The following is a 21,501-nucleotide window of genomic DNA, read 5'->3' as shown; positions in this document are numbered from 1 at the left end:
ATATAACATTGTGGAAAGGAATTAAAGACAGGCCGGGGGTGGTGGCTCACGTCTGTAATCCCAGCACTTTGGGAGGCCGAGGTGGGTGGATCACTTGAGGTCAGGAGTTCAAGACCAGCCTGGCCAACATGGTGAAACCCCATATCTACTTTAAAAAAAAAAAAAAATTAGCCTGACACGTGCCTGTAATCCCAGCAACTCAGGAGGCTGAGGTGAGATGAGATAATCGCTTGAACCCATAAGGTGGAGGTTGCAGTGAGCTGAGATTGCACTACTGCACTCCAGCCTGGGCAACAGAGTGAGACTGTCTCAAAAAAAAAAAAAAAAGAAAAGAAAAAGAAATTAAAGATGACAGAAATAAATGGAAACACACCTCATGTTTTCCATGGGATGCATTCCATATACAAATAATAAACAGTTTTGAAACAAGATTTCAAACAATTTTTAAAAAGCAAAACAAAGTTGGAGGACTCATAGTTCTCAATTTCAAAACTTACTACAAAGCTATAGTAATCATGACAGTGTGGTACGGGCATAAGGGTGGACATACAGATCACTGGACAGGCATAGAGAGTTCAGAAGTTAACCCTTACAATTATGGCCAATTGATTTACAAAAAGGATACCAAGATAATTCAATGGGGGAAACCAGAGTCTTTTCAACAAATGGTGCTAGGACAACTGGATATCCACATGCAAAAGAATGGAGTTGGATCCCTCTCTCACGCTGTATACAAAAATTAACTCAAAATAAATCAAAGACCTAAGCATCAGAGCGACAGCTACAAAACTCTTAGACAAAGCATAGAAGTAAATCTTTATGACCTTGAATGAAGCAATGGTTTCTTAGTTATAACACCAAAAGCACAAACAGCAAAAGAAAAACTAAACTGAACATCATCAAAACGTAAAACTTTTGTGCTTCAAAGAATACAGTCAAGGAAGTGAAAAGACAACCCACAGAATAGGACAAAATATTTGCAAATCGTATCTCTGACAAGGGACCTGTACCTAGAATATATAAAGAACTCTCACAACTCAATGATAAAAAGACAAATACTATTTAAAAATGGGCAAAGAATCTAATAGACATTTCCCAAAAGAAGATACACAAATATATATAAAAAGATATGCAACGTCATTCATCATCAGGGAAATGCAAATCAAACCCACAATGAGATACCACCTCATACCCGATAGGATGGCTATAATCAAAAAGAAAGACAGGTCTAGTTAAGGTGGCTCATCCCTGTAATCCTAGCACTGTGCAAGGCTAAGACAAGAGTTCTGGAGGCCAGGAGTTCAAGGACCAGCCTTAGCAGTATAGCAAGACCTCGTCTCTAAAAAAAAATTTTAAAAATTGGCCAGCCATAGTGGCATGTGCTTGCAGTCCTAGCTACTCAGGAGGCTTAGGCAGGAGGATTCCTTGAGCCCAGGTGTTCAGGCTGTAGTGAGCTATGATCACACCACTGTTCTCCAGCTTGGGTGACAGAATGAGACCTTGCCTCTAAACAAAGAAGAAAAAAAAAAAGAAGAGAAAGAAAGACACATCCTCAACTGAGGATGTGGAGAAACTGAAACTCTCATATACAGCTAGTGTGAATTTAAGATGGTTGGAAAACAGTCTGGCAGTTTCTCAAAAGGTTAAACAGGGAGTTGCCATGTGACCCAGCAATTTCACTCTTAGGCATATGCCCAAGAGAACTGAAAACACGCATCCCCACAAAAGGGATTATACAAGATGGGTCAAAGCAGTATGATTCATCATAGCCCAAAAGGAGAAGCAAACCTATTGTCCATCGACTAATGAATGAACAAATAAAATGTGGCTTAATCCATACAGCAGGACCATCCAGCAATAAAAAGGAATGAAGTACCGATACACATGGATGAAACTTGAAAACATTATGATAAGTGAAAGAAGCCAGGCACAAAAGAGCATACATCTCATGATTCCATTTATATAAAACGTCCAGAATAGGCAAATCTATAGAGACAGAAAATGATTGCCTAGACCCGGGGAGACAGGAGTGACAGCTAAAAGGTATACGGTTGGCCGGGTACAGTGGCTCATGCCTGTAATCCCTGAACTTGGAGGTGAGGCAGGAGGATCACTTGAGCCCAAGAGTTTGAGACCAGTGTAGGCAACCTGGTGAAACCCCATCTCTACAAAAAATACAAAAATTATTCAGGCATAGTGGTGTACACCTGTGGTCCCAGCTACTCAGGAGGCTGAGGTGGGAGGATCACCTAAGCCCAGGAGGTTGAGGCTGCAGTGAGCCGTGATGGTGCCACTGCATTCCAGCCTGGAGTGAGACCCTGTCAGAAAAAAATAATAATAATGTAAAATATTTAAATAAAAAAATTATAAAGGGCATAGGGTTTCCTTTGTGGATCATAAAAAATGTTGCAAAATTGGTTGTACTGATGGTTGCACAACTGCCTGAATACACTAAACCCATGGAACTAAACATTTTAATGGGTGAATTGTAAGCTACATGAATTATATCACAATAAAGCTGTTATCAAAAAGATTCCATTGATTCATACAAGTATTTGAATACCCATCATGTGCCAAACACTGCTCTAGGTGGACAGGATACATCAGTAAACAAAACAGACAAGATCCTGCCCACTCAGAGTGGGAGCCAGACAATGCACATAATAAAAACACAAACCACATGCAGGTGCTCCTCAACGTACGATGGGGCTATGTCCCGATAAACCCACTGTAAGCTGAAAATGTCATTAAGTCAGAAACGCATGTACTACACCTAACCTATCGAACACCACGGCTTTGTCTACTTTAAATATGCTCAGAGCATTTTCATTAACCTAGAGTTGGGAAAAAATCAAAATTCAAACTTCAAAGTATGGTTTCTATGGAATGCGTATCACTTTCACTACTGGTATGGTGGAAAAACTGCAAGACAAACCACAGCAAGTCAGAGAGTGTCTGAAGTATGTCAGAAAGTGATAAATGCTATTTTAAGCAAGAGAAACAGGTAGGGGCTCTGAAATGCAGGGGAGGGTTATGACGCAATGTGACCCAGGGGGACCGGGGCAGGTGGTGCAGTCACTGGGGCAAACACTGGAGGGTGGTGGAGGAGAGCATGGGACCTCCTGGGGAAGGGTGTCCCAGGCAGAGGGCACAGGAGAACAGCCTGTGCCTGTGCCACAAGGCAGCAGTGTGCCCAGGTGTCTGAACAAGAGCATGAGCTCAGTGTGGCTGCGGGAGGTGACAGGGTGGGCCGTACAGGTCCTGGGGAGCATCATAAAGGCTTTGGGCTTCTTCGCTGAGAGAACAGGAAGGCCCGGGTTGAACAGAGGGCTGTCACCGACCGACCTGTGTTCTAAAAGAGTCACTCTGTTTGCACACCCATGTTCATAGTGGCATAGTTCCCAAGAACCCAAGTGTCACTGGGCAGATGAGTGGATAGGCAAAGGTGGTCCATCCATACAACAGAATGCTATTCAGCCTTCAAACAGAATGAAATTCTGACTCATGCTACAACATGGATGAACCCTGAGGACATAGTGCTAAGTGAAATAGGCCAGATACTGTATGGTAAGGACAAATACTGTATGATTCCCTCATTTGAGGCTCTAAAAGGAGTCAGACTCACAGAGACAGAAATTCAAATGCAGGGGTGCCAGCGGTTAAGGGAATAGGGAGATGGGGAGTTCGTGCTTAACAGGAACAGAGTTTCAGTTTGGGAAGATAACAAAGTTCTGGAGATGGAGGTGGTGATGGTACCACAGTGTGAATGTACTTAATGCTACTAAATTGGACACTTAAAATGGTTAAAATTCTATGTTCTGTGTTTTTTTGTTTGTTTTGTTTTGATTTTTTGAGAGAGTCTCCCTCTGTCACCCAGCTGGAGTGCAATGGCACGATTTCGGCTCACTGCAACCTCTGCCTCCTGGGTTCAAGCGATTCTCCTGCCTCAGCCTCCTGAGTAGCTGGAGTTACAGGCACGTGCCACCATGCCCAGCTAATTTTGGTATTTTTAGTAGAGACGGGGTTTCACCATGTTGGCCAGGCTGGTCTCAAACTCCTGACCTCGTGATCCACCCGCCTCAGCCTCCCAAACTGCTGGGATTACAAGCATGAGCCACTACGCCCGCCCCCATTATTTGTATTTTAACACAATTTAAAATAACTTTCAAAAGGAAAGCAAGAATCCCTGGCAGTCGTGTTGAGAAGAGGCTGAGGGAGGAAAGGGCAGAGTTGGGAAGTGAGTGAGGAGGTGTGGGGCGCCACCTGTTTCTGGCACAGGACAGGCTGCACTTTCCCGCTGTCTGGAATCAGGTGCCTCCTCCCCTCTGCCACAGGGACCGTCTTTGCTCCTGACTGTAGCAGCCCCAAGGTAGACAATGGGAGACAAGGGGGCCACAGTTAAGCCCTGAGGAGGCTAAGAGGAGGGAGGAAAACCAGGAACCATGGTGTCCTGGACGCCAGGGGAGGACGGTTGGAGAGGAGGGGAAGAGGAGAGCAGGGCCCAAGTGGTTGTGTGAACCCCTGCTAATGGGTCCCGTGAGATAAGGAATGAGGACCAGTCACGGCTCCAGCCACAAGCAGGTTGCTGGTGACCTTGAGCAGGGATGGTGCGTACAGAGTGGTCAGCACGTTGCCCAGGACGTCGAAGGCCCCCAAAAGAAATCACTGGAAGCTGGAGCCAGGGCCTCTGCATTCGTGTTCTCATTCTGCCCTGTGGCACCTTCTCATGCCCTGCTCAGCCCAGAGCAGACTGCCCAGGGGCCACTCTGAGTGAGAGGGTTCGAGGCCACAGACTGAAGTCCCTCACATGCAAACATTGTGTCTGGCCATGCTGCCCATCACGGCTGGCCACACTGGCCTCACCAGGGTACGGGGCCACTCAGACCATCGGGCCTCTCAGGGCAGACCTGGCTGCAGCTTGTACTCCTCCCAGCTGGCTCAGCTCCCTTCTCCGCTTGCGGCACAAAGAGCCCATGGTTTGTTTTGGTTTTATTATTACTATTTTTTTTAGAGACAGGGTCTCACTCTGTCACCCAGGCTGGAGTGTGCTGGCACAATCATAGCTCAGTGCAGCCTCGATCTCCTGGGCTCAGGTGATCCTCTCACCTTAACCTCCCAAGTAGCTGGGATTATAGGCCACCACATCCAGCTAATTTTTTATCATTATTTTTGTGTAGAAATAGGGGTCTCACTATGTTGCCCAGCCTGCTCTTGAACTCCTGGACTCAAGTGATCCTCCTGCTTCAGCCTCCCAAAGTGCTGGGATTACAGCATGAGCCACGATACCAAGCAAGCCCATGGTTTTAACTCTGGGGTTTATCCACCAGCCAAATGAAGAATATTTTATAAAATTGTAATACTGTACAAAATTGCTAAGTAGATATATAAGGTTAATGTCACTGTAATAGTAAAATATTAAATTCATTTATATATTTTTATTTAAATTGCTGGGGCAACTTGCCATAGTTGATTAAAAATTCTGAACAGGGTGTATTGTACAGGCCAATTATGAAGCAGGGTGTAAATGCTGGGAACAGCACTTGGAATGTGCAGAAAACCATTTGTAAAATGAGATTTCTTTGGAAAAAAAAAGAAAATCAGGACATAGACAGGGCAGTCTTGCATGAAGCCCACGGGTGAAGCTTTCCCAGGACAGCAGCGAGGCCTTGACTCACTCGAGCAAGGGCAGTGTCGTCCATCCCTGGCAAGTTTCCCTGGTTCTCAGGCTCTTCAGTGGCTGCATTTACCAACCCAAGGCTCCCACCTCTCCTTCTGGAGTCCTGGAAAAGAGTCCTGGCCATGCCTACAGTGGACACGCAGGCTTCTAGCCCATCCCAGGCACAGCTGGCCAGGCATGAGCAGGAGCAGAACTGTAGGGCTCACCTGTGCGGCCTCCACCCTTCCAGAGGTCACCTGCACAGCAGGACTGCCCAGAAGTGCTCGGTACTAATACATCAGGAGTGACTCTCACCCACGAATGATGAGAGCTTCCTCACCTATCAGGGGGACACCCTGAAGTGTACTCCCCACTGTCACTGAAGGGCCCCAGTTGCCCAAGGTGCTAACCTGCTCATTAACACTGGGCTGACTGGAGCCCCACCCTCCCCGACTTGTTTTCTGGGGTGACCTCCCAAATAGGCCATTTATACCCAAATCTGTGCCTCAGCGTCAGTTTCTAGGGGAGCCACATGCAGGCGCCAAGTCCCCACACTCTCCCGGTCATGGCTTCCTTGCTGCTAAATGAACACACCAGTGCCTGGCCTCTGAGGGACTTGGATTAGGAAAAGTTGGAGAGCTGGGGAAAGTGTGCGATCCAAGAAGGCTTTGGGGCCACTGGGCATCTTTCTCTGGGAGACACCCCGATCTCCCAATGGTGTCCTGCGACTTCAGTGCCCCGCAGACAATTGAAAACAATTCCAAGGGGGGGTCACCGCTGGAACCCCCCATGCAACTGTGAGAGCCATGGGGAGCTTCAGATGTACCAGACGGGCAGCAGCAAGAATGGGGGAAGCATTAGGGACTGGAAGTCGGCAAACCTCGGTTCCATCCCTGCTCTGCACTGCCAGGCCATGCGGGCTCCTCAGCAGAAAATGAGACTAGTCATGCCTACCTCTGAGGGTCCTCCTACCTGTAAGGGTCCTCCTAGCCGTGAGGGTCCTCCTACCTGTGAGAATCCCCCCTTCCCTGCACAGATCCCCCTCACTGCACGGATACCCCTCTCCTGTGAGGGTCCCCCCACCCTGCGAGGATCCCCCTTCCCTGTGAGTGTCCCCCTCCCCATGATGATCCCCTTCCCTGTGAGGATCCCCTTCCCTGTGAGAATCCCCCCTACCTGTGAGGATCCACCCCTCCCCGTGAGGATCCTCCTCCCCGTGAGGATCCCCCTCCCCGTGAGGATCCCCCCCTCCCTGCGAGGATTTCCCCCTCCCTGTGAGAATCACCCCCTCCCCGTGAGAATCACCCCCTCCCCGTGAGGATCCCCTTCCCCGTGAGGATCCCCCTCCCCGTGAGGATCCCCCCTCCCTGCGAGGATTTCCCCCTCCCTGTGAGAATCACCCCCTCCCCGTGAGGATCCCCTTCCCCATGAGGATCCCCCCCTCCCCGTGAGGATTTCCCCTCCCCATGAGGATCCCCCTCCCCGTGAGGATCCCCTTCCCTGTGAGGATCCCCCCTCCCTGTGAGGATCCCCCCTCCCGTGAGGATACCCCCCTCCCCGTGAGGATCCCCTCCCCGCGAGGATTCCCCCCTCCCCGTGAGAATCCCCCCCTCCCCGTGAGTATCTCCTTCCCTGTGAGGATCTCCCTCCCTGTGAGAATCCCCCCCTCCCCGTGAGGATCCCCCTCCCCATAAGGATCCCCCTCCCCATGAGGATCCCCTTCCCCGTGAGGATCTCCCCTCCTCATGAGGATCCCCTTCCCCGTGAGGATCCCCCCTCCCCGTGAGGATCCCCCCCCAAGGATACCCCCTCCCCGTGAGGATCCCCTCCCCGTAAGGATACCCCTTCCCCACGAGGATTTCCCCCTCCCCGTGAGAATCCCCCCCTCCCCGTGAGGATACCCCTTCCCCACGAGGATTCCCCCCTCCCCGTAAGAATCCCCCCCTCCCCGCGAGGATTCCCCCCTCCCCCTGAGAATCCCCCCCTCCCCATGAGGATCTCCTTCCCTGTGAGGATCCCCCTCCCCGTGAGGATCCCCCTCCCTGTGAGAATCCCCCCCTCCCCGTGAGGATCCCCCTCCCCGTAAGGATCCCCCTCCCCGTGAGGATCCCCTTCCCCGTGAGGATCTCCCCTCCCCGTGAGGATCCCCCCCCAAGGATACCCCCTCCCCGTGAGGATCCCCTCCCCGTGAGGATACCCCTTCCCCACGAGGATTTCCCCCTCCCCATGAGGATCCCCCTCCCCGTGAGGATACCCCTCCCCGCAAGGATTTCCCCTCCCCGTGAGGATCCCCTTCCCTGTGAGAATCCCCCCTCCCCGTGAGGATCCCCCTCCCCGTGAGGATCCCCCTGCCTGTGAGCACAGTGCCTACCTGTGAGGACACCCTGCAGAGTCCATCACAAATGGGGGAATAGTGCTGAGCCTGGCCTTGGCAGATGAAGAGGTGGGTGTCGGTGAGGAAGGGGGCTGTGTGGACACCTGCCATGTATCCTTCTCTGGCCTCCCAGAACTCCAAGGGCTCCAGTAATCCCCAGGGCACACTGAGGCCCTCATTTCTATTGCCCCTAGAGTCCTTAAGTGTCACTCCTCTGGACCCTTGGCCCCCAGAAGGCCCATTTCTTCTTTTCTGCTGAATGATTCACAGCCCCTAGCCTGGCACTGGGTCTCCAGCAGGGACTCTGTGATGGTTCATTTTAGGTGTCAGCTTGACTGGATCACAGGATTCCCAGATACTTAGCTAAAGATTATTTCCAGGTATGTCTGTGGGAGTGTTTCTGGATGAGATTAGCCTTTGAATCGGTGGGTGAGTAAAGCAGGGCTTCCTCCCCAGTATGGCGGGCATCATCCAATCCACGGAGCATCTGAGTACAGCAGAAAGGGGAGGGGAAGCAGAACCCTCTCGGCCTACCTGCTGGAGCTGGGACCTCGGTCTTCTGACCTTGAACTGGGACTTACACCAGTGGTGTTCCTGTGAACTCAGACTAGAATTCCAAAACCAGCTCTCCTGGGTTTCCAGCTCGCAGATAGTACATCATGGGACTTCTCAGCCTCCATAATCTCATGAGCCGTTCCTTATAAATCTCACATAAATATCATTCATATGTATAGTAGGGGTCCTGTTTCTCCAGAGCACCGTGACTAATACAAACTCCATCCCAGCACCTCGTTGAAGGTTTCACAGGTGCGGTGGGGACTCAACTCAACACACTTCTGCTTAGGCACTGATATGCTGGCACTGGCCATGTGACCAAGTAGAGCTGTCCCTGCCCTGGAGGAGCTCACCGTCCAGTGGAGGAGATGCACAGTCATGCATGTATGCATCCAGTGAGCATCTGCTCATGCCTGCTCTGTGCCGGGCACTCGCCCAGTTGCTTGGGGTGCTGGGGTGAACAGACAGAGATGGTGCCTGCTCTCATGGAGCTTGCATTGAAGCAGGGAGACAGATGCCAGGCAGAAGCCTTGGAGAGGAAGTGCCAAGATGAAAACAGAGCCCTGTGCTGTGATGAAGGGTGACCGGGGTTTGCTTGGGTTTGGGCTTCTCTGAGGTGAGACCTGAGCAGCAAGAAGGGCTTCTGTGCTGTGTCCTGCCCCAGGGAATAAATAGGGTCCAGAGAGCAGAGGGTGGGGAGGAGGAAACCTCGCTACAGGGGACCAGGCTAAGCAGGACCCCTGCAGCCTAGAGACAGAGGGGACAGGAGGCCATGGCAGGAGGACAGGTTGGAGCCACTTTCCCATGCACGGAGTTGTGCTGGGTCCTGAGCCCAGAGCCCATGGGCAGTGCTGGCGGCTCCAAGTCCTGTCCACACATTACCAATGATTCCCTTCTATTGGAAAACGATTGTGTTTATTTGCTTTTCTACATTCTGGACTGAGGCCATATGATAATTATGAAATGCACAACCCATAATGTGTTCTAAACTGTCTCTGCATAGTATGTGGTTTTGGAATAATACATAAAATGCTTAATAAAAATTAATGTAAAAAGGAGAGTCATCAGTCTCACTTGGAAATAAAATCAGTATTAATTTCTTTGCCCGCAGTTCCCCTGCTGAGCTAGTGATGACATGTCCATCTCCTTGACCTCTGACACTCCACGCCTGCTCCTCTGGTTACAAACCCAAATCCCGAAGGCCCTAGGGTCTTATAACAACACATGTGAGTGTGTGGGCAACTCCTGAGTTTTCCCAAGCCCCATCCATGCTGGGCCCTACCAGGAGGACTGTGCCTGGTGGACAATGGACACATGACAAACATCTGCTAAAAGCTGTTCTTTGAGAGACTCAGATCCGTCAGGCTCAAACGTCTTGGGAACTGATGTAAACAGTGGAGTCACAGGGCAGCAGAGGAGAATGTGACACGTCTCCATCTTCTGGTGGCCACAGCCCTGTCATGTGTCTGGACAGCTTGGCCAGGAAGCATGAAGCCATAATACTGGTCAGTCTACATACCACAGTCAAGCACCAAACCCAGAGTCCCAGATGGGCCACAGGGGGCCAGAGGAGATCATGAAAGGCCAGAAAAAACAAAGCTCAGGCTTCCTGGAGGCTCTGTGGCCAGGACAAAGGGATCAGAGTATGAGCCACTTGGCCCAGCCTACCAGCTCTGACTGACCATGTGAAAACAAGGCAACCCAACAGGACAAACACACAACAGAACAGGCCATGCTGCTGCTGACATAGCCCAGGAGACCTGGGAGGACAGCATGGTTGACTTCTTTCCCAAGGCCCGCCAGCCAAGCCTTCAAGGGCCCCAGGCGCATCCCTCCCCTGCTGCTGTGGCCCCAGGGCTGCCAGCATGGAGCAGAGCCTGGCACCTCCCCTTTGCTCCCCACCTTTTGCTGTGATGCAACCAAGTCCCCAGGACCAGCACTTGGCAGCGCCTCCTCCATCCACCCCACCCCAGCCCTGACCCCAGCCAAGCAGTCTCTCAGCTGCCCTGGTCCCCAAAGCTGAGGGTACCTCTCTCCCCATTTGCCGGCCACATGGGAAAGGAAATCCCCATGGGCCAGTCTTCAAACTCAAAATTGTTGGCATACTCAAACATTTTTCTTGACAAAAGTCCAGAGTTGACTTCTCCTTTCCTCCTTTTATCCTATAAAACCTTGATAGTACTGTATATATGTAAAGTCCCTAAATAAAAAGGTATGGCTATGAAAGTGGACTCCAAGTCCTGGCTTCAAGTCCTAGTTCTGCTACTTACCATGACTTCTGTTTTCTCATCTGTAAAACAGGCAGAATATCTGCCCTCTGAGATTAAAGGAGATGACCAATGTTAAGTGATTTCTCCAAAGGTCTGGTACATAAGAAGTGATGTATAAAGTAAGTGTGGTGGTACTGGTGGTCACAGTGTTGGTGATGATGGTGAAGCGGTAAGTGGTGAATGGCGGTGGTGATAAGTGATGACTATGATGGCGATGATAGTGATGGTCATGGTGATGATGGTGGTGGTGAAGTGGTGGATGGTGATGGTGATAGCGATGATTATGATGGTGATGATGGTGGTGGTAAGTGGTGAATGGTGATGGTGATAAGTGATGATTATGATGGTGATGACGGTGATGGTGATGATGGTGGTGATGACGATGGTGATAATGGTGATGGTGGTGATGATGATGGAGATAGCAGTGGAATCCTCCCATAAGCCAGAGCTCTCTTTCATCCCCCAATTTTTTTTTTTTTTTTTTTTTTTGAGATGGAGTCTCACTCTGTCACCTAGGCTAGAGTGCAGTGGTGCTATCTCAGCTCACTGTAACATCTGCCTCCTGGGTTCAAGTGTTTCTCGTGCCTCAGCCTCCCGAGCAGCTGGGACTACAGGTGCCCGCCACCACACCCGGCCAGTTTTTGTATTTGTAGTAGAGAGGGGGTTTCACCATATTGGCCAGGCTGGCCTCGAACTCCTGACCTTGTGATCCACCCACCTCGGCCTCCCAAAGTGCTGGGATTACAGCCATGAGCCACAGCGCCTGGCCTCATCCCCTAATTCTCATGTCCTGCAGACTCAGCAGATAAAATCTTGAATCCTTATTCATCAAAGAGAAGGTCAGGAGAAATGAGCCTCCCTCTCCCCCAACCCCCGAGTTAGCTCACATTTACAGAAACCTCATCCCCCTCCTGCCCAGGCATCCGCCTCTGGCCACCAGGGACACCAGGCACCACCAGAAACACTCAGCATCATCTCTCCTCCCTAAATCCTAACTGCTAAGCCAGTGATTGTATTTCATTTCAGTGGAAATGCCATCACTTTGTACTAAATCCCACCATAAACAAAACATCGAGTGGCTTCTCCTGATAAGAAGAGATACAGGAAAATTGCCACATTAGATACTGCCTATTATCTGGGCTACTTTTGTTGAAAACAACACATCGTAGGCAGGAACTAATGGCACAGACTTCCAGCAGCCAACCTGAGTCCCCGCAGACTTCACTCCAAGAAATCTGATGCTTTCCACCTCAGTCAGGGTACTGCTGCTCCATCCCAAGGTTTCATTTTCCAGAAGGTTTTAAACGGAACAGAAACAGGAAGACAATTCTGTGAGGCCACCCTCTAGGTTCAGGCGCATAACCTTAAACGGTGAGACCTCCGACAGCCTCGAGTCACAAGAACACGGTGGCTTCCTGGAAGCCAGAAGTTCTGGTCTCCAGTTTCCAACCTCCCACCTTCTAAGACCCTGAGCCCACCCCTCTAGACTCTGCGGGGTCTCCATCTGGTGAAGGACAGGGTCCACCAGGGACTGTCTAGGGCTCCTTCCCTTCTGAGATGCAACTAACAGTGATTTCCATGCCTGCAGCAGAAACGTGAGCATCTACCGTCGGCTAGCACTTTTCAGTCCAGGAAGGAAAATCATTCATTTTGGCTCAGGAAAGCCACGGAAAAGTTTACTTTTTGCAAATGTTTTCTTTACAAAAGCCAAATCCCAGAGCTGACGTGATGTGGGGCGGATTAGACAATTAAAGCAGGCGCACAGAATACAAATCTGCATTTGTTCAGCTGGGTCTGGAGGAGATCGCCATTTCCTTCCTCCCACAAGTCAATTTACTCAGAAAGCAGCCTTCTCTCCAGATAAGCACATTGACTTTAAAATAAAGTGTGTGCCAACAGCTGCAGCCCCGCGACTGGAGCAGACAGAGATGTGGCATGGAATGATAATTAAATATATTTTCATCATCCGTCATTCTTTTTTTTTTTTTGCTGCAGGTGCCAAGGTAATAAATCTAGACTCGCCTCTTTTGTCAGCTGGCAGTGAACACATTTTAACGTGAAATCTCCTGGGAGGAATTAAGAGTCACTTGGCCTTGTAAAGGAGAAAGGGTTTTACTTCCAAACTGCCAAGTGGGGAGCTCACAGCTGATTGGTTTCATAATACTTTATTATTTGACAATATATATGCCTCAGGTTGTATTTCAGAATACCACACCTACGGGATAACCAGTGCTGTGAGAGATTTGTCATCAAATTCTAGAATAAAAACTTATTTGGGAAGATTTTCACCACAATTTCTTTTTATGAATCCCAAATTTAATGTATGATTGACTAGGTATATTCCCATCTTTGAAACTTTTCCTGCACTTCTTTAAGTTCCCCAATAGTCTTTTCTTCCCCTTGTAACATATTGCAGGGAAATCTGTTGCTCTTGCTGCCTGTGGTCTGAGTTAAGTGCTTTCCATTGGCCTAAGGAATTGGGTGGACTTCTTATTTTGACAGTTTAACAGCTCCTTCTCCCCAGGGGAAGCCTCAAGTGAGCAGTCCTCGGAGAAGCCCACAGAAATGGCACATCATCGCATCCTCAGAGCCCTGCCTTCCTCTCCAACCATACGCCCTCTGCAAAATACCTTCACTGAAGATCAAGGCTACATAAAGCCATGGTGCGGGCAGAAGAGGGGAGAGAGGGAAGGGGGTGGCGGTGAAGGGAGGGGAGGCATTTGCACTGGGGCCTCAGGCAGCTCTTGCTGGCCACAGGTCTCCTGTGGAAGGCGAGGATTCCACAATACCTGTCACAGCCAGCAACACACAGAGACACGCGGCTAGCTCGAGCAGGTCCACAGTGGCCAAGTTTCTTTTCTCTCCTCCTCAAAGGAATGTTCTGGAAAGGAAATTCCTCCCACACCTGCCCTTACCCATCCTCCCACGGCACCCATTCGCCACACCTGTGGAGCCTCAAACATGAATGCCTAAAGCAGGTGACACGGGGCAGATTACAGCAGGAGGACTCTATGCCTCTTCTAAAAGAGGGGTGGTTCCTCTGCCATGCCCTGACCAAGGGCCATGAGCGATGCTAACTTCCAGGAGCATGCCTCATCCTTCCGGTCCACATTTCTCAGAGGACACCTGGGCTCAGCCAAAAGCATCCCATCCTGAAACCCTAAGGTCACTGCAGAATGTCTCTGAAGATGCCTTATTAAATACTAATAACCTCCCCTCCTGCCGACCACAGGTGCTGGCCCCTCAGTCACTCACATGGTCCTATACCCACCGGTGTGGCAGGACAGCAGGTGGCACAGCTCCAGAAGAGGCCATCTGCGGAGAGCAATGTGATGCTCAATCCCAATCGAAATCCCAGCAGGCTTTGTGCTGGAAACTGACAGCCAATTCTAAAATCCATATGGAAATGCAAAGGACCTCAAGTGGCCAGAACAACTTGAGAGAGAATAAAGTTGCAGAGCTAACACGACTTGGATTCACAGGATTTCAAGACTTGTTATACGGCCACACTAGTCAAGACAGTGGGGTATTGGCTTAAAGATAGACCACCCAATCAATGAAACAGAACTGAGTCCAGAAATAGACCCTCATATATACAGACAAATGATTTCTTACAAAGGGGCAAAATGCAATTCGGTGGAGAAAGAGGAGTCTTTTCAACAAATAGTGCTGAAATAATTGTATGTCTACATGCAAAAAAAAAAAAAATGAAAAATGAACCTCAACCCATACCTCACACCATATGCTTTAACCCAAAATAGACTATAGTCCTAAATTTTAAAATCTATAAAATTCTGAGAAGAAAACGTAGGAGAAGGCCAGGCACAGTGGCTCACACCTGTAATCACAGCACCTTGGGAGGCCAAGGTGGGCAGATCACTTGAGGTCAGGAATTAGAGACCAGCCTGGCCAACATGGTAAAATCTCATCTCTACTAAAAATACAAAAATTAGCCAGGGTTGGTGGCATGTGCCTGTAATCCCAGCTACTCGAGAGGCTGACACATCAGAATCACTTGAACCTGGGAGGTGGAAGTTGCAGTGAGCTGAGACCATGCCACTACACTCCAAGCCTGGGAGACAGAGTGAGACTCCATCTCAAAAAAAAAAAAAAAGAAAGGAAAACATAGTAGAAAATATTTGTGACCTTGCATTAGCTAAAGATTGCTTAGATAGCCAGGCACAATGGCATGCACCTGTAGTCCCAGCTACTCGGGAGGCTGAGGCAGAAGGATCATGTGAGGTCAGGGGTTCGAGGCTGTGAATAGCTACTGCACTCCAGCCTGGGCAGCATAGCAAGACCCACATCTTTTTAATTAAAAAAAAAGATGATGATTGCTTAGATACAACACCATGAGCATGATCCCTAAAAACAGGAAAAAAAACTGATTTAAAAAAACTGACATTATCAAAATTAACTTCTGTTCTTCAAAAGATACTGTTAAGAGGATGAAAAGACAAATCACAAACTGGAAGAAAAACTCTGCAAAGCATATATGTGATAAGGAACTTTATCTAGAATATATATAAAGAACTCTCAAAACAATAATAAGAACACAGCCCAACTTTTTTAAAAGACAAAAGATTTGAATAGACACTTCACTAAAGAAGATACATGGGTATGGCTAAATGCAGGTAAAGATGCTCAACATCATTAATTACTACAGAAATACAAATTCAGGCCGGGCACGGTTGCTCACACCTGTAATCCCAGCACTTTGGGAGGCTGAGGCAGGCGGATCACGAGGTCAGGAGATCAAGACCATCCTGGCTAACACGGTGAAACCCCATCTCTACTAAACAAAACACGAAAAATTAGCCAGGCGTGGTGGCGGGCACCTGTAGTCCCAGCTACTCGGGAGGCTGAGGCAGGAGAATGGTGTGAACTCAGGAGGCGAAGCTTGCAATGAGCCAAGATCGAGCCACTGCACTCCAGCCTGGGCAACAGAGCGAGACTCTGTCTCAAAAAAAAAAGGAAATACAAATTCAAACCACGACGAGATATACCACATGCCTGTTTGAATGGCTAAAATGACAAGGACTGACCGTGGGAAGGGTTGGCGGGGATGTAGAGAAACTGGAACTCTCATACCCCGCAGTGAGGACAGAAAACAGCGTGGTCACTTTGCAAAGCAACATGTCAGTTTCCATATGATCCGGCCATCCCACTCCTAGGCATTTACCCGAGGGAAAAGAAAGCATATGTCCATGCAGAGACTTGCACACAAATGTTCACGGCAGCTTTACTTATGAAAGTAAAAAGCTGCAAATAACCCAAATGTCCATCAACAGGTACACAGACAAATTGTCTCATATCCATACAACAGAACGCTACTCAGCAATAAAAAGAAATGAATTACTGATACGACATGGATGAATCTCAAAATAATTACGCTGAAAGAAGCCAGGCCCCAAAAAAAGATAACATGCTGTATGACTCCATTTATATAAAACCCTGGAAATGCTAACTAACATATACTGACAGAAAGCAGAGTGGCAGTTGCCTGGTGAGGAGGGGGCAGGCCCTGGAGGAAGCAATCACCAAGGGGCTCAAGGACACTTCTGGGGTGATGGATACGTTCATTATCTTGATTTGGCGATGGTGATGCCAGAACTCACTCAGTTGTACGTTTTAAATATGTGTGATTTATTATATGTCAATTATGCCTCAATAAAGCTGTTTTCAGAAAAGAATATAATGCGAATGGTGTTCCCTGAGGTCATGCAAGGAGGCACCAGTGTATACAGGTGCTATAAGCCCAGGAAAGAAAAATAATAATTGCCAAAAGGAACGGTAATTTTGCCTGTGACCAGTGGTAGAAAAGTTTGCATTCAAATTCAAAAGCATCCCCCTCTCCTCATTCATTCATTCAGCAAGTGAGGTACCAAGTCCCCAGGGAACAAAGATATGGTTTCTCTCCCAAAAGAAACTCGAACAGGAACCCTGACCGGTGATTGTGCCAACTGCTCTATACCTCGGCCATTAATGTGCACACCTGCAGGCATGTGGGGGTATGTGTGCAGAGCCAGGCAGCCCAGCCACGGAGCACAGGCAAATCCCATGAATGCTTAGTGATTCAACTTCCTCATTGGTACAGTGAGGAAAACCGTAATATCCACATCACAGGGTCGTTAGTTCATTGGGCAGAACTTGGAGGTACCCAGAGATCAACAAGGAAGCAGAAGGAAGAGGATGGACAAAGGCTCCTCCTAAATTATCATCTGCGTGATTCTAAAAAAAAAAAATGCCTGGCGCTTTGTAAGCCCTCAGTAAGTGTGTGTTCCATTTAGTACTATAATTACCACTACTTTTATTACTACGCTACCTGTAGAGACATACGCCAGGATGTAATGAGGGCATCTCCAGGTGCTGACATAAGTGACTCTGATTCTATTCACCTTCCTGTTTTTCCTTTCCTCACCAAACACATATTACCTCTGAAAATTAAAATTTTTGAGTAAATAAAAATACCCAAATAAGCTAGAATGCTAAACAGCTTCTGCATTTACTTACCCACACCCACAGGCACATTTTAAAGATAAGCTCCCTAGGGGTGCCCAGCCCACACACTCTTGCTTCCCTTGGATGAGCAGCTGCAGGTTAACCACTGGCGTATGAATGGAGGTTTCTCTTTGCCCCCATTCCTTGTAGCTTTTTATTCTAACCACACCGAGGCATCTATGCTCCAGGGAAGGGCCTTGGCTCCCCCGCGTCTCCTCTGCACACACCTGGGCCCTAGCTTTTGAAATTCTAAAGCCACGGCTTTGATTCTTCTGTTCTCTGGTTCCTCATAAGGGCCCTTCCCTGGGGCACAGAGAAACCTCCATTCATTTTTCCCTGAGCCCCAGAGACTAGAGATGGCTGCTAGGAGTCAGGGGACAGCCAAATGGGCCCTTGCTCCCCAAGAGGGGTGTGGAAGCAGCTGAGGATCTCACCCTTACCTTCAGAGACCCCACAATTAGGACAAAGGGGGTACAGGAAAGACCTGCACAGGGGGACAGAGAGCTGGGGAACGGCAGTGATGAGAGTCAAACCCCTCACTCCCATGAGCTCCTCACGTGCCAGCAAACCCAGGAGGCTGGAGAAACTTTCTGTTGACTGAGAAAACTCAGAATTAAATGTGATTCTGTTTCTGTAACCTGGTGGAATGAAAGATTGAAGTAGAAATTAGAATCAGTTACAGAAAGATAAAGTGGGCTCCACGTGGAGTCCCTGAGGGTGGCCTGTTTCCGCCACATCCTCAAAGTCACCACCAGCCAACATCCTTCATCCTTCATCCTTCAGCATATGACAGTGTACGATGGTGGGATGATGGTACGCCAGCAGCCTGGTCCAAAACGGAGGAGACTTGGATTCCAGCAGGCAGGCAAGTCGACAGTGATTACCAAGGATCGAGAGGAGCCTAGGCCAGTCCTGCAAAGCTTCAGGAGAGGGCATCTGTGCAGAACTTGGAGGTACCCAGAGACCAAAAAGGTACTGGAGGCAGAAGGAAGAGCATGTGCAAAGGCTCACCCTATAACACGGTATACCGCCGCGGCGTTTACAGCCTGATGCAAAGGCTCACCCTAAAACACGGTGTCCCGCCATGGCGTTTACAGCCGGGTGCAGGAGACAAACGCCATGAGAGCAGGGTTCAGACCGCATTGAATGGGTTACTAAGTTCCACCGAGGGCAAATGCAACACCTCCCAGGTGCTCACAGACCAAAGGGGAGTTTTCATCCAACCTCCAAGAGGTGAGAAGAGGGACAACACAGCATGTTTTCAATAGTGCTAAAGTTATGCCATTTAAAGAACTGTCCTTTAAGGGCCAGGTGCAGTGGCTCACGCCTGTAATCCCAACACTTTGGGAGGCCGGGGTAGGCAGATCACGAGGTCTGGAGTTCAAGACCAGCCTGGCCAACATAGTGAAACCCTATCTCTACTAAAAATACAAAAATTAGCTGGGCGTGGTGGTGGGTGCCTGTAGTCCCAGCTACTTGGGAGGCTGAGGCAGGAGAATCGCTTGAACCCAGGAGGCGGAGGTTGCAGTGAGCCAAGATCGCACCATTGCACTCCAGCCTGGGTGACGCAGCGGAACTCTGTCTCAAAAAATAAAATAAAATAAAAGAACTGTTCTTTATTCTAAGATTATGTCCTTCCAACTTTTACAACATGTTGATGATATATGGTAGCTGGAATTTTTCTACATCTTACTCAGCAGAATTAAAAGTCATTGGCCCTTAAGTCCCTTCTATTTAAAAAATAATAACAAAAAGCAGCACCGCACTGCGGAAGCCCCACTCCTATAAACACGCTTGCTGGTGCTTCTGATGAGCCAGGCACAGGGCTAAGTGCTAAGCAAACAACAATGAACATGGTGGATGCAGATGCACGTGGTCTCTGCCTGCACGATGAAGCTTGCTTGCATTTAAAGGGCCATGAGGAGCAAACAGAGGAGCTGGGGTCCTTCCTTAGACAGGGTGCTCCTGGCTGGGCTGTTTAAGGAGTGACATTTAAAGTGAGACCTGGTAAATGCACTGGGGCAAGCCAGTGAAGGGCCTGATAATGGGACCCCAGGTAGGGGGAATGGCAAGTGCAAAGGTCCTGGGGTGAGAATGAACTGGGAGATCTTGGAATCGACAGAAGTCAGCGAGGGAGGAGGAGTGAGGCAGCAGGCTCTGAAACTGCAGGTAAGGGGCTCTCTGGGAACAGGCAGCTGGAGGTATCTTCCCCAGGAGAGAGTTAGGGTGGGGAGGGCAGATGGGAATAAAGGTAAAGGGGAGGGGCTGTGTGGGAGCCAGAACAGCAGAAGTACCTGTTCTAAGACACCTGAGTTTACAATCGACCTGTCCCTAAGACGTAGGTACCTGCTGAACACAAAGGCACTGAACACCCGATTCTCTCTCTGATCTCTTCAGACTCCCTGTCTTATAAGTCTAGTGGTTTGCGGAGCTCCGGGCCTTTGAAGCAATGATTTCAGTACTTCAGGCAGAGGGCACGTACGCACTGAAACAACAAAGGGAATTCTCTGCTCTGAACGGCAAGACGGATTTCTGTTAGCATCAGCAGCGTGGCCACAGACTTGAAAGCGCTCTGTTGAGAGGGAGGGTTTTCTGAATCCACACCCTAAAGGATTCAGATCACCAAGTTCTTCCCTCGGCCACAAAGAAGATGCCCCTTCCAGTGCTGGTGGCTGGGTCCCGAGGCTGACGCCCCAGGCAGGAGGAGAACAGGATGCACAGGAGGAGAGAGAGTGGAGCCTGGCCCCTCCTGTCCTGAGAAATTGTGGGAGGGGGGAGGCAGGAAGAAGGCAGGACACCTGGATCCTTGTTGTGTCTTCTGCACCTGCCAGATGGGTAGGCAGGAGTCTGAGAGCCTCAGGCCTCTTGGCCTGTTTCCTGGGTAGCTAGGGGAAGGCCACAAGTCACTAGAAACACGGTTCCCAAACGGTGCACCGAGGCTGCCTGGGGACCCTCTGCTAACTCACAGGAGCCCTGCAGGAATATTTACATTTTTGTGGGAAACAAGGAATACTTAACATCTGCCGGACACCACTGGTACCACTAGCTTGAGGCAGTTTACAGTTTCACCATTAGACTGTCCTGCATGCCTTCTGAGGATGTCAGGCCATGGTAAAGCTGGGGTTTCAGTGGCTGCTGAAATAAAAAGTGAGTACCTACAAAAATCAATATGAAACAGGAAATGAGGGCACTGGTGTCTAATCTGATCCCAGGATTTTACAAGTTGTCCAGTGCCTGATAGGCACACATATCCTATTAGTAACTTGGTTATTTAAGAATGGAATTTTTTAAATTATGTGCATTGTATTTTCAAACAGCTATTAAGTTGTTAGGACACAAATGTTTATTAAGGTGTTTATATCTAACTACTTAATAAATGGAACTGTTAGATATTTATTTTGGCCTAGGGACATCAGGAAAAAGAATCACTGAGGTGGCTGGGTGCAGAGGCTCACACCTGCAGTCTCAGCGCGTGGGGAGGCTGACGTGGTCGATCGCTTGAGGCCAGTTCAATACCAGTCTGGGCAACATGGCAAAATCCCATCTCTACAAAACAAATGAATGAATGAATGAATGAATGAATGAATGAATGAATGAATGAATATTAGCTGGGCATGGTAGAGAATGCCTGTGGTCCTAGCTACTTGGGAGGCTGAGGCAGGAAGATCACCTGAGCCCTGGAGTTTGAGGCTACAGTGAGCTATGATTATGCCACCACACTCTCTAAAAATTTAAAAAAAAAAAAAATCACCAAGGCCAGGTGCAGTGGCTAATTACTGTAATCCTAGCACTTTGGGAGACCAAAGCAGGAGGATTGCTTGAGCCCAGGAGTCTTGAGACCAGCCTGGGCAACAAAGCAAGACCCCATCTCTACAAAAATTTAAAGAGTTAGCTGGGCATGGTGGCAGGTATGTGTAGTCCCAGCTACTTGGGAGGTTGAGGTGGGAGGATCACTTGAACCCAAGAGATCAAGGCTGCAGTGAGCTGCAATTGAGCCAATGCACTCCAGCTTGGGTGACAGAGCCAGACCTTGTTTCCAAAAAATAAAGAAAAGAAAGAAAAGAGGGAGGGAAGGAAGGAGGGAGGGAGGGAGGGAGGGAGGGAGGGAGGGAGGAAGGAAGGAAGGAAGGAGAAGGAGGGAAGGA

General features: G+C 49.0%; 3 protein-coding genes across 11 annotated transcripts in view; 2 read left to right on the top strand and 1 right to left on the bottom strand.

The window, feature by feature from the left end:
- PLEKHG5 (pleckstrin homology and RhoGEF domain containing G5) overlaps positions 1 to 21,501 on the top strand; it is a 614,078-nt gene that overhangs the window by 122,615 nt on the left and 469,962 nt on the right. The window lies entirely within an intron of this gene.
- DNAJC11 (DnaJ heat shock protein family (Hsp40) member C11) overlaps positions 1 to 21,501 on the top strand; it is a 708,487-nt gene that overhangs the window by 384,211 nt on the left and 302,775 nt on the right. The window lies entirely within an intron of this gene.
- Positions 1 to 21,501, bottom strand: part of CAMTA1 (calmodulin binding transcription activator 1) — a 1,003,074-nt gene that overhangs the window by 806,833 nt on the left and 174,740 nt on the right. The window lies entirely within an intron of this gene.

The sequence above is a fragment of the Macaca thibetana genome, chromosome 1 (assembly GCF_024542745.1).
Source record: "Macaca thibetana thibetana isolate TM-01 chromosome 1, ASM2454274v1, whole genome shotgun sequence".
Lineage (NCBI taxonomy): Eukaryota > Metazoa > Chordata > Mammalia > Primates > Cercopithecidae > Macaca > Macaca thibetana.
Note: the sequence above shows the minus strand (reverse complement) of the source record. Positions and strands in the feature narration are given on the sequence as shown.